At 36.4% G+C, this 12,523-nt stretch overlaps 1 protein-coding gene across 27 annotated transcripts in view; it reads left to right on the top strand.

The window, feature by feature from the left end:
• Positions 1 to 12,197, top strand: part of LOC131166426 (pentatricopeptide repeat-containing protein At2g13600-like) — a 34,996-nt gene extending 22,799 nt beyond the window's left edge. For 5 of the 27 annotated variants that reach the window (XR_009139842.1, XR_009139831.1, XR_009139833.1 and 2 more), the window contains 4 exons: positions 8,792 to 9,004; positions 10,207 to 10,295; positions 11,330 to 11,415; positions 11,768 to 12,197. The gene's annotated coding sequence lies outside the window, so the exon portion shown is untranslated. Of the gene's footprint in view, positions 1 to 8,738; positions 10,296 to 11,329 lie in introns of all 27 variants that reach the window. The other 22 variants (XR_009139844.1, XR_009139841.1, XR_009139845.1 and 19 more) reach the window with 15 other exon arrangements.
• The last annotated feature ends 326 nt before the right edge of the window (positions 12,198 to 12,523 follow it).

Here is a 12,523-nt window from a genome sequence, read left to right as displayed (position 1 = left end):
TATACTGATGTCATTAAGGATATGTACGATGGAGTAAAGACTAGTGTAAGGAATAGATGGAGAAACTAGAGAATTTCCAATCACCATGGGTGTACATCAAGGTTTTGCTTTGAGTCCTTATCGTTTTGCTTTAGTGATGTACCAATTGACTAAGAGTATTCAAAAGGAGGCTCCATGGTGTATGTTGTTTGCATATGATATTGTATTAATTGACGAAACTAGGGACAGAGGAGAGGCTAAGTTAGAATTATGGAGAGAAGTTTTGGAATCTAGAGACTTTAGGATAAGTAGAAATAAGACAGAATATATGAAATGTAATTTAGCAATGATAGGAGGAATATTGGAGACAAAGTTAAACTTGATGAAGAAGAAATAAATAGCACTTACAGATTTCGATACCTTGGATTTATTATGCAAGCTGAAGGAGAAATTGAAGATGATGTAATGCATAAAGTTAAAGCAGGTTGGGTAAAATGGAGAAATGCTTCAAGTGTGCTCTGTGATCGTATAATACCCTTAAAATTGAAGGGGAAGTTTTATAGGACAGCTATAAGACTAGCTATGCTATATGGATCGGAATATTGAGCGATGAAAAAACATAGTATCCAAAAAGTAAAAGTTGCTGAAATGAGAATGCTTAGATGGATGAGTGGTATAACATTGAAAGATAAATTAAGGAATGAACATATTCGTGGTAAGTTAGGTGTAGCTCCTATAGAAGATAAGATAAGAGAGGGACGACTTAAATGGTATGGACACTTGCAACGTAGGCCACATAGTGCGTCGGTGAGGAAGAGTGAGTTAGTTACTATGGGGGCAGTAGAAGGGGTAGGGGTAGACCGAAAATAATTTGGGAGGAGATATTGAGTAAGGATTTAATATCCCTAAATCTATCAAAAGAAATGGTCCATGATCGCATAAATTGGCTACAAAGGATTCTTATAGCTGACCCCACCTAGTGGGATTATGACTTGGTTTTGTTGTTGTTGACCATTAAACATGGTCATCGAATGGATGCATGTATTTTGCTAACATTTCTTCATCTCTGAAGCCCTTTCATTTCACTAGGAACTTGTGTTGTTGTCACCTTGATGATTTGAACTCCTTGTCTCTAAGGATCCAACTTCTCTTCTATTGGATTGCTTAAGTCTTCACTCTTTAGTGGTGCATTGATTGACTAATTGTGGGCAAGATCTTCAGTTTGCATTAAATGACTTGATATAGTTGACGTGAAACATAGGGTGCACATTCATCCAATTAAGAAGATCAACCTTCTAAGAGGCTTGAGCTTAAAAAGTACCAAGTCTTCCACTTTGAAGTACAATGGCCCTCTGTTCTGCTGCTTGGTAGCTTTCTCTAGGTAGGCTTAGGCAACCTTTTATTTCCATTCTTTGGTGAGGACATATGCTCTTAGGCTGTTTCATCTGTATGGATCATCCATAGTGTGAGGTAATAGCAATGTAACAAGCTCAAAAGACCGTTGTGCTCTTTTGGGCATTGAAAAGGAACTAAGCCATGTCAAGTAGCGCGTTGAAGAAATGGGGAAAGAACTTTAGTAGCCTGTTGAATCTACCCATATGCTGGTGATATAGCTTGTACAGAATTCAAGTTGTGAATTGAGGATTCTAAAAAATCCTATATCTCAATTATTGACGATGCACTGGCACACCCCAATAATTCATAATGTGCTTGAAAAACAATTATGTTGCCTTGTTTATCAAGCAATATTTCATGGTCGTATGAAAGTATTGTATGAAATACGTGTCTATTATCACAAATATAGATCCCACTAGGGGTGAGCATTCGGTCGGTTTGGTTAATTAACCGAAAAATTTAGATTAAAAAATCTCATTAACCGAACCGTCCAAAATTCCATATTTAATCGAACTCAAAACTGACCAAACTGAATTTCGGTTAAATCGGTTAACCGATTTAATATTTTAATATATACAAAATATAGTTTTTTAATATATATATATATATAAATATAAAATATAAATAATATATAATATATATAAAATTTATATATATAATTAATAAAATATTTTAATATATAATATATATAATTATTTTTTATTAATTTATCCTATTCGGTTAACCGAACCGAAAATTGAAAATCAAAATTCATTGTGGTATACCTTGATGACATTGTTATTTACAATTCCATTATGGAGGAACGTGAAGAGCATATACAAAAGGTGTTTGACAGGCTGAAGGAGAACAACCTTTATGTTAAAGAAAGAAAAATGATCTTTTGGTTAAGAGGAGTATGAATTTTCATGGTCATGTGATCGAGTAATCAAGTCAGGTCGTATCAGAATGGATATGGAGAAGGTGAGAGCTATTCAAGATCGGAAGATCCCAATGACAATAAAGGAGCTGCATTCCTTTCTTGGACTCGCCAACTATTATTGCAAGTTTGTGGAAGGGTACTTGAGGAGAACTGCCCTGTTGACAGAACTGCTGAAGAAGAGTCATAGGTGGAGTTGGATAGAGAAGTGCCAAGGAGCGTTTGACAACTTGAAGGATGTGACTCTTGTTATAGGATGGGCATTAGGTTGCGTACAAGAGCTATAATCTTAATGAGGTAAAGTTGAAGTACACGGCTCAAGAAAAGGGGATTCTAGTAGTGAGACATTGCTGTCGTGTCTGGCAGCATCACCTACTTGGATTGAATTTCGTGGTGAAAACAAATAACTCAACTATCAATCACTTCTTTACCCAACCAAATTTATAACCCAAGTAGACCATTGGCAAGAGTTCATGGTGGAGTTTGATTTCTTATTTGAGCATAGGGTAGGGTGGATGAACCAAGTTGAAGACCTTATAGAATGGTAACACATTTGATAGTAAGATTACCACAACAACGTGGGAGCATATTGATGCATCAAACTATGTATTTGGTGAAGTCTTGTTATAGGATGGACATTAGGCTGCAACCAAGAGCTATAGGATTAATGAGGCAATGTAGAAGTACATGACTCAAGAAAAGGAGACGCTAGTAGCAAGACATTGCCTTCGTGTGTGGCAGCATCACCTATTTGGATTGAAATTCGTGGTGAAAATAGATAACTCAGCTATCAATCACTTCTTTACCCAATCAAATTTATAACCCAAGTAGACCGTTTGCAAGAATTCCTAGTGGAGTTTGATTTCTTATTTGAGCACGGGGTAGGGCGGATGAACCAAGTTGCAGATAGAACAAGAAAACTGAGCTTGCAGCCTTATAGAATGGTAACACATTTGATAGTAAGGTTACCACAACAATATGGGAGCATATTAAGGAGAACCATGTCAAAGATCCAATTGTCCAAAACCTCACTAGTTGGTGGAAGAGGCCAAAGTGCGCTAGTTCTAGGTAAAAGATGAATTGCTCATGGCATATGGTAACCACCTTTTTGTGCCTTAACCTGGTGACCTAAGGAAGACATTGCTAAGAGTGTCATGACACCATGTGGGTAGGTCATCTAGGATGGCAGCACACTTTGGCATTGTTGAAGTAAAGGTACTACTGGTCGCACATGTGTGATGAGGTGGTCAAGTATACCTGTATTTGTCTCACCTACTAGCAAGACAAGGTGGAGTGAAGGAAGATTGCAGGGTTGTTGGAGCCTTTTCAAGTACCAAAATCACTAATCTGCCCAGAGTGGGAGACGTAGAGTTTATACTAGTGGTTTTAGGCAGGTTTTTGAAGTACTGTATTTTCATATCTGAACCAAAGTATTGTTTGGAAAAGGAGTCAACTAGACATAACTTTTCATATTTGAACCTAAGTAGAGTATTAGTATGTTTTCCATTTCTAGACATAACTTTTTAGAATCCTTGATTCACAGCTTGATATCTCTTCGAGCTATCACCCATAAATAGATGGACGGAGAGATTCAATGGGCTACTAGAGGAGTACTTATGCCATTTCATCATTGCCATGGGTGCAGCTACTCGACGTGGCTCAGTTTTGTTTCAATGCTTAAAAGAGCTCAACCACAGACAAGAGTCCTTTTAAGCTTATTACAGGCCAACAACCACTTTTACATCACACACTGGACGAGTTGTGTAAAGGAAAGCATCTAAAAGCACACATCTTCGCTAAAGAATGGAGATCGAAAGTAGAAATTGTCTGAGCTTACTTGGAGAAAACTTACAAGAAGAAAAAGAAGTGGGCAGATTAGGGGAGAAGACCGTTGCACTTCAACATGGGTAATTTGGTGCTCGTTAAGTTCTATCCATAATAGATCAAGTCACTATGAGGTTGAGATAGGAGACTACTCCGCAAATATGAAGGACCAGTCCCCACTTTAGCTAAAGTGGGGAAAACCTTTTAAAACATTGATCCTCTAGTTTGGATGAAAGTGCACCATGTGTTTCATATTGGCTGCCTCAAACCATTCAGCGTCGACACTAGAGATCCAAGCATAAGTTAGTTAACTAGAGAACCTTGAAGACAACACAACTTGAAGAAGAGAAGTTGAAGTCATCCTTGCAGCAGAGAGTTCACATCATTAAGGAAGAAGCAACTTGAGTTCTTAGTCAAGTGGAAAGGTCTTTGAGATGAAGAAATCAGCTAGATGCTAGTGGAAGACTTGGGAATACTCGTGGACAAAGTTGAAGAGTACGTAGCCAAAATGGAGAGAATATCACGAGCCAAGCTTGTTCAGGGCATTATGCTCCCATGATCGCTTCCCTTATGTACATTGGGATGGTAGCCATCATATCAATTGTAGTATAGGTTTTATGCTTTGAGTATGTTTATACCTTAGTCTGCCTTGGTCATTTGATGTTTCCTAGTGTCAGAGCTAGAATAGCGTATAACACTCTTTAGGGGAGGATGGGTGTTCATCAGTATTGTAAAATCACTAGAATTTGTAAACGTGTTTAGCCTACTTGCCTCTCTCACTAAACAAATGTTGCCTACGGAGGTAATTTTAATGAATTACATTGTTTTAATGTTCACTGTGTGATTCTTATTTCCTTACATTATTGCTTACTACTTTTGCATACTTTTAAGGTTGAGAATTTGGTGGTTAATTGTGGTATACTTTGGCTAACTAGTTAAACAAGAGTGCCGTGGCTAATGTTGCATGGCCCTTCACAAGGTGGGAAGTGTTCTGCCCATGACATTGGGGATGGGTGGAAGAAGTGGATTAGATGTTGTTTGAGCTCCATTGATGTTTTTGTTATGATTAATGGTCAGCCTAAAGAGTGGTTCAAGGTTTCTCGAGGGCTTAGGAAAGAGCATATGCTGTCATCGTTTCAGTTTACCTTAGTGGCAAATGTTAGGATGCACTCGCATGGACATAGCCTGGGCGTGATTAGAGGTTATTCATTGGGAAGGAGGAGGTGGAGGTGTGACATCTCTAGTTGGAAATGATACTATGTTTTTTATTTTTTTATTTTTTTTCTGAAGGTCAATGATGTGAAATTCCAAGAGGCATATTTTTTTTAATTTTTTTTTTGAAAGATTTTCGGATTAAAGATCAAATCGTTCAATAGTGAGCTAGAAGGTATTAATGTGGATGGCAGGGCTTTAGAGTAGTTTAGAGCTCTTGTGGTTGTGCTAGTTTGGAGTGGCCACTCTCCTATCTTGGTCTCCCTCTCGGGGGCAACGCTAATTCCATGGTTTTTTTGGATCCTATGATGGATATGGTTAGCAGGAGACTAGAGGGGGGGAAAAAGATGTACTAATATTTTAGGGGGGGGGGGGGGGCATGCCTCTCTCATTAGTGCTAACCTCTCTAATGTCCTTATTTACTTCCTAGTGTCACTAGGATTCTTGAGAGATGATGAATGACTTTCTTAGTAGTTTTGGCGAGGACGAGAGAGAGGACTTGGTTAGCTAGGATGATGCTAGTTATACTAAATTGGAAGAAAAATTGGGGCTTCGTAATGTGGTTTCCAAATACATCTCTTTTATTGGAAAATGGTTGTGGGTATTCTGCCTAGAGGTTGATTCCATATGACACAAGGTGATTAAAAAAAGTATGAGATTCATCAAAATGAGTGGAATTCTAGAGGAAGTGGCATTGTTTCTCATGCATGCCTTTGAAAGTTCATGCTCAAGGTTGCTTGTTTTCTTCACCCTCACCTGAGTCAAATTGGGTAATGACAACGGCTTTCGGTTTTGGGAGGATGCTTGGATGGGTGAGGATTCATTGGAGTTGTTGGTTTCTCACTTGTTTAAACTTTTTTTCTTTTTCACAATGTGCCGATCAATGTCTTTTTTTCTTTTTTAATATTGAGATAAGTTCTCCTTTTTGAGATTTCCATTCTAAAGGAATTTGAGTTGAAGAGAGGTTGATGAGCGTACCACTTCACTTAATGCTCTAGATCATTTTGTTCCATCCAATAAATGAGGCATGAGGGTTTGGAAGGGCGATTGGTCAAGTCTCTTTTCCATTAAATCCTTCTTCCTTCACCTCCTTAAGTCTCCTTCCCCAATTTCTTCCCTTGGAGCCGCGTCATTTGGAAGGCAAAAGTTCCTTTCAAGATTTAGACTTTCATCTAGACTATGACTTTGAACAAGATTAAGATGCACAACATGTCATAGTGATAAACCTCAAGTCCAATGAAATGAATGCTCACCTCTTCCTTCATTTCAATGTTTTGAAAGGCAAAGGCATAAGGCGAGATGTTTTAAACTGTTAACCCTTAGGAGGCGAGGCAATAGCCTTAAGGTATTGAGGCATTAAGCTTTTAAGAATTTAATTTTCCATAGAAAAATATGTAAATAAATTACATATATTTTTAAAAAAAAAAAAGAAAAAAAAAAGAAAATCACAAATACAATGTAATATATATGTATGCATGTATATATGCACACACACACACACACATTGCAACCTACTTGTTGGCCATTTAAAAAGTGTTAACTTGAATTCATGACATAAATCATGACAAGAGATAGCTATACTACTACAAAGTTCAAATTATTTATATGATCTAAGATACAACTATCATTTATTTTGGAAAGGCTGATGTTTAATAGTTTTGGAAATCAACTCATATTATGACATGTAGTTAAAATTTTCTAGCCAAATCTAACTTGAGAATCACACTCCCAAAATGCGTAAGCCTCAGCACGTAATGCATTAGCCTTTTTTGAATTTGATATTTCAGATTGAACCTAAAGGCATTTTAGGCATACGTTACCTTGAGGTGAGCCTTGATTGAGCTTCTTAAAACATTGCTTCATTGCAAGGTGGCAAGCCATCTCTAGAGTGCCCTCTTTCTTGTTTTGGGGAATCTTGAGTCCCACCTTGGGCGGTGGATGATTTTTTGCTTGTGACCAAGAGCAGGAGGGAGGAGTTCTGTAGTGCAGCAGGTGTTTGGTATTTTGTGGACCTTATAAGTTGAGGGGAATGCAAGAACTTTCATGGATTACACATCCTCCTCCTTGTACGTTGTGGGATAGGGTATTGTTCTTGGCCTCCTTGGGCCCATTCATTTGGGCTTTTTTTTGGGGTTTATCAATCCCTGACCTTGTTAGGAATTGGAAGGCAGTGTTATTGTAATTTTCTAGTTTCTTTTTGCTCTTTGAAGGACATCTTGTTCTCCTCCTCCTACTGCTTTGGTTCACCATTAACAGAATTTCTTCTCTGAAAAAATGAACAAAAGCCTTACTCATAGAGAGGACTTCGGCATTCCAAATACTATGATGCGGCCAAAATGACATGTTAGCCCTAGTCAAATGACCGAAAACAGTTTTATGAGAATAAACACCTGAAGAATCTAAGACCCAATAGTGAACATCCCTCCAATTGGAAGGATGACAGCACTCCCACAACATGCTGATATAAAGTGGAGACAGTTATGTGTTTGAATCAAGTGTTCAATGTTTGGGTCCGGCAGATGTCACATATTGAATTAAAGTCACTTTTCCCCATGGGATGGTACTTGAGAGAGAGAGGTTGTATATATCGAACAACCTCTCTCTCTGCTTCTCTATCCTCTTTTTGCCTTGCATCTCAGGTATCAAACAACATGTTTTTGGTTGGCCATGAAATAGCATTTTTGGTTCTTTTTATTTTTATCTTTATATTTTTGTGGATCATTAAGCAACATCTTTTAAAATACAGATTCAAATTATTAATGTTTGCTGCCCCTTTGGTAGGTAAAATATCACTAAAATACAGATTCAAGTTATTAATGTTTGCTGCCCCTTTGTTTTTATCTTTATATTTTTGTGGATCATTAAACAACATCTTTTAAAATACCGATTCAAGTTATTAATGTTTGCTGCCCCTTTGGTAGGTAAAATATCACTAAAAAGAAGAAATGAAGTTTAAGTTAAATCTTGGTTCATCATGTCATTAGAAAAGAAATTGCATCACTCAGTTTTAATGCACTGTTTAATACAAACTAAGACTACTAGTGTTGTCTCACCCTTTGGTTGCGGAGCGATTGGTTAGGTAAAACAAAACTTAAATTTCTTAGGTAAAACAAAACTTAAACTTAGTCTTGGATATTTTTTAAAAAAATCCTTGGCATATAAGAAAACTGTGCGACCACCACCTAATTGATCCCTTCAATTATTTGGCTCAACTATGGCTTGAGATTTGCATGAAACTTGAGATTTGTATGAAGGAATGCAAAGCTTTCTGTTGACTTAAAATGCTTGTTTGTTGGACTTGAGAGGACTTACCTCCAGCTGTAGACTTTCTGCATGATTTTAAGATGTTTTTATGCTTTTTCAAATGATTTTGCTTGTTTTATTTGTAATTCATTAATCATTTTTATCACAGGAACTATAAGTGGTTTATTTTAGACTCATGTCAAACACATTCTTGACGAACAGTTTCAGGTGCTCTCAGTTGCAAGAAAAAAAAATGACGTGAACAAGGTTTGTTTTCAATAGGTGGCTTTTAATTCTCTTAGATGGAACATATCCTTATTTCTCAGATTTACTCTCTCTTGATCATTATACCAAATTTGTTTTGGGTATTGGTTCTCGAATCTGCTTTTTGGGAAGACATTTGGTTGGGTGATATTGCGATTTTCATCTCTTCTGGTAATCTCTATTTTCTTTCCTCGGTGCATATGATTCCATTTATTCCTTTTTGATCCCTAATAATGATATTACTATGGGGATTTCCATTTTCTTAAATTTCTTTATAATAGGGAAGTGGAGGAGCTCTCTTGCTGATTCTGATTGGCCCTCACACCTTCCATTCACATCTTAAAATCATAGCCCCTCTATTATTGACTTTATTTCTTGTTATATCTTGCTGTTATCCAACTATTGTCATGGCAAAATTTTTGGTAGGATGTGAAAATATGAGATATTAATTGATTATTGAAACCCCATGGATGCCTATAGGTAATAGAATTGCGTTTGTAAGATGAGGAATTATATGCACAGCACAATGCTAAAATTGTTTGAAAGAAAAATAAGTTAAATTTTATTTTGTTGTAGTTTTATGGTTATTTTTATGGATTATTGTTGTTAGCAAAGGAGGCTACCTGTGAATTGAGTGTCTACCTGTGGAACACTTAGCACAGCTACCCCCTGCCACTTTTCTTCTTTCTTTAGGACACTAGTGTTGAAAAAAGAATTCAAAAGCTTAACAAGTTCTATTTTTACAAGTTTTATTTGTTTCATTTATTTCCTTAATTTATTTGGGCATTGCAATTGTATCCTCTATTTAGGGTATTTGGACTTTGTAGAAGAAAAAAAATCATATTTTTTGTTCTTTTAGTTTATTAGACCAACAATAATAACAGGCAAAGTGGTTGTAAAGTTTAGCTTTTGCAAGAGTGGAAATTGTCTGCAATTTTTGCTTTTACAAGTGTACAATTTTTTTAGGACAAAAAAAAAGAAATTAAAAATTTGAAAACTTTATGAGAAAGAATTTTGAATCTTTAGAAAGAAACATCACTGAATCTTGAGAAGGATTTATGTGCCCCAGGGGTATGTGCACCGATCCAATAAAATGATGCTAGATAAGAAACGCGAGTCCACGCAGGCTTATGTGGATTGTTTAATTGGATGGACCTTAGGGGCACATAATTTTTTTCCATGAATTTTGGTTTTTTATAACTTGAGAATTTCAAAATAAAAATTCAGTATACTGTTTTCTTTCTTGGAGTTCAATAGTTTACATCTTATTTTTTCGCTATACCTTGGATTTGATTAGTCGACCCAATTGCAGGAGTGGCTTTTTTTTATTTGTATGGTTTCCTTTTTTGTAATTGTTGATCATTGATTGTCAGATTTGGTAAACAAGTGTTGTGGCGCCAGATTGTGAAGAAGAAAAAACAGTTGGGGAAGGCCATACTATTTGTGGATTTGTCGTGTACAGGTTTGTGCTTAGTATACAATTAGAGTGGGTTTTGACAAGAAAGTGGAAGCATGTACATAATATTTGATGTTTCTTTATTAAATCTGTCGTGCAGACTGGCTGAATGGCAATGCATAGCGAAAACCAACAAGAACGATGAATATATGGAAATAATCAATCACAAAGAGAATAAAATAAAGAAATGAGAACACACGACATAAGAATTTATGTGGTTCAGCAATGTGCCTATGTCCACGCAAGCAAGCGGCTGATTTTCACTATCAAATCGTCAAAGCTTACATCAAGGGTTAAAAAATATATTTTATATTCTAACCCTATGCATACATCAGATTTAGAATACATCTAAAACACTTCTATAGTAAATTCCAGAAGGAAATTCCTCAAATTTCCGAATCTATTGATTTCTTAATTCAAAATCCATGATTTGCGCCAAACAAAATCGTCGATAGTTTTAGCATACCGTCGAGGGTTTCAAGTTATCTACTAAGGCTAAACCATTGATCAAACAGTCGATGGTTTCTTCCTGCAACCCCTGTTTTTTGCTTCACCATACTTTCTCAGTGCATGCATTTCACTCAATGAGTCACATATCCAACAAAATGTATAAATTTTATTTCTTGTTATGAAGTTTTGGTGTGGGACAGCTAACGAATTAGAGAAATACAAACATATATTCTCTATGTATTTGAGCACAAAAAGCTTCGCAAGTACTAATCTATCTCATGAATTGTGGCTGAAGAAATTCTTTGGGTTTATGACCAAACAATAGAAATTCACCGACTATAGGTAAGTTATTGCCTAGTTCGATGATGCTTAAGCTGTCAGATTGCTTTGGAACGCCTTGATTTGATGCTCTTTCGATTTATAGTGTTAGAATACTATGAAGATAGTTATGATCGATTATAAACTAAATTCATATATTAGAAGGGTGTAAGTTTTGTGTACATTTATTATAAAGTATTACACTAATATTATGGAGGTTATCAATTTCAGTTGTTTGTACCAATTCTTCCCTGTATACAAAACAATTTCAGGTTGGAAAAAGGTCGCATGGGATGAATTCGACACTAAGGCCGGCGTTAAGGTTAGAATAATTCAAACGTCACACGAAAGATCAAAGGTAAAGAATGATGAGTACCTTTCGTCCTAATTAGTTTCTATTTTATAAGACTGTTGAAAAGGAGGCTTCAGTCTTTAGGGTGAGGGTGGGAGTGGGACCACACACGTGAAAACTGAAAGGGACGCATGAAATATTTTCCGTCGTCACTTTAGCCGTCTCCTTTAAGAACACATTGGCACCACAGTAGTTAATTACAACAAAAAAAAAAAGAAAATAAAAAATGCACGTGGAATCACGTGAATTGGTAGGTTGGCTTGCCGCTCCAATGACCGCGGAAGTTTGTCGTCAGCTGATTATTTTTTTTGGTTCTATAGTTATATTTTACTCCCCTCTCCTTCTTATTATTTATCAGGCGGGAACAGTGACTGTGAACGACGCGATTGTATAAGGCGAGAAGCGGCAGGTGGGTTTTTAATATTAGAAGCTGGATCTGGATCTGGATCCGGGTGGGAACAGAGATGACGCCCGCAAACCCAGGATTAGTCACAAGTCAAGACAGGTCCTTCTTCTATTATTGTTATAGTTATTTCTTTTTTAAAAGTAAATAATGGGGGAGGCCAGGCCTGCTCATGCTCCTACTCCAACTCCATCGATAGTAGATTCTCTCTTTTGTACCAGTATAAAATAGAGAATCGTTGTCTATATATTAGAGAAAGATGTTCGAGTAAAAAAATTAAATATGGATACTCTCACTTGAATATTGTCCGTCGTATTCGCTCCTATAACTGTGTTTTGTAATTTTGCATCACAGTAAAGTTGTTCAAAAAATTATTGATTATTCATGTGTCCTGTACATTACATTTTTAATGATTTTTAGGGTTTGTGTTATTTTTAAAAGCTTGCGGGAGCATTTGTAGATAGTTAGGAGATTGATTTTGCCTTTGAGCGCGTGAATTTTGGGTTTTAGATTTAAATGAATTTTCATACAAATTTGTATTATATCAATCGAATTCCACACAAATTCAAATCCAAATTCAATGTCTCTCCCCAAACATAGGATAAGTGTATTTTCCCTTTATTTTTAATTAAATGTTCTTTTCATCTCAACTACCATTCAAGGCACTGCTTGAATTGTGCGGTCTTTTAGGGTCTCCTAGCATGGCAATCA

The sequence above is a fragment of the Malania oleifera genome, chromosome 1 (genome assembly GCF_029873635.1).
Source record: "Malania oleifera isolate guangnan ecotype guangnan chromosome 1, ASM2987363v1, whole genome shotgun sequence".
NCBI classification, from domain to species: domain Eukaryota; kingdom Viridiplantae; phylum Streptophyta; class Magnoliopsida; order Santalales; family Ximeniaceae; genus Malania; species Malania oleifera.
This window is presented reverse-complemented; position numbering and strand designations above follow the sequence as displayed.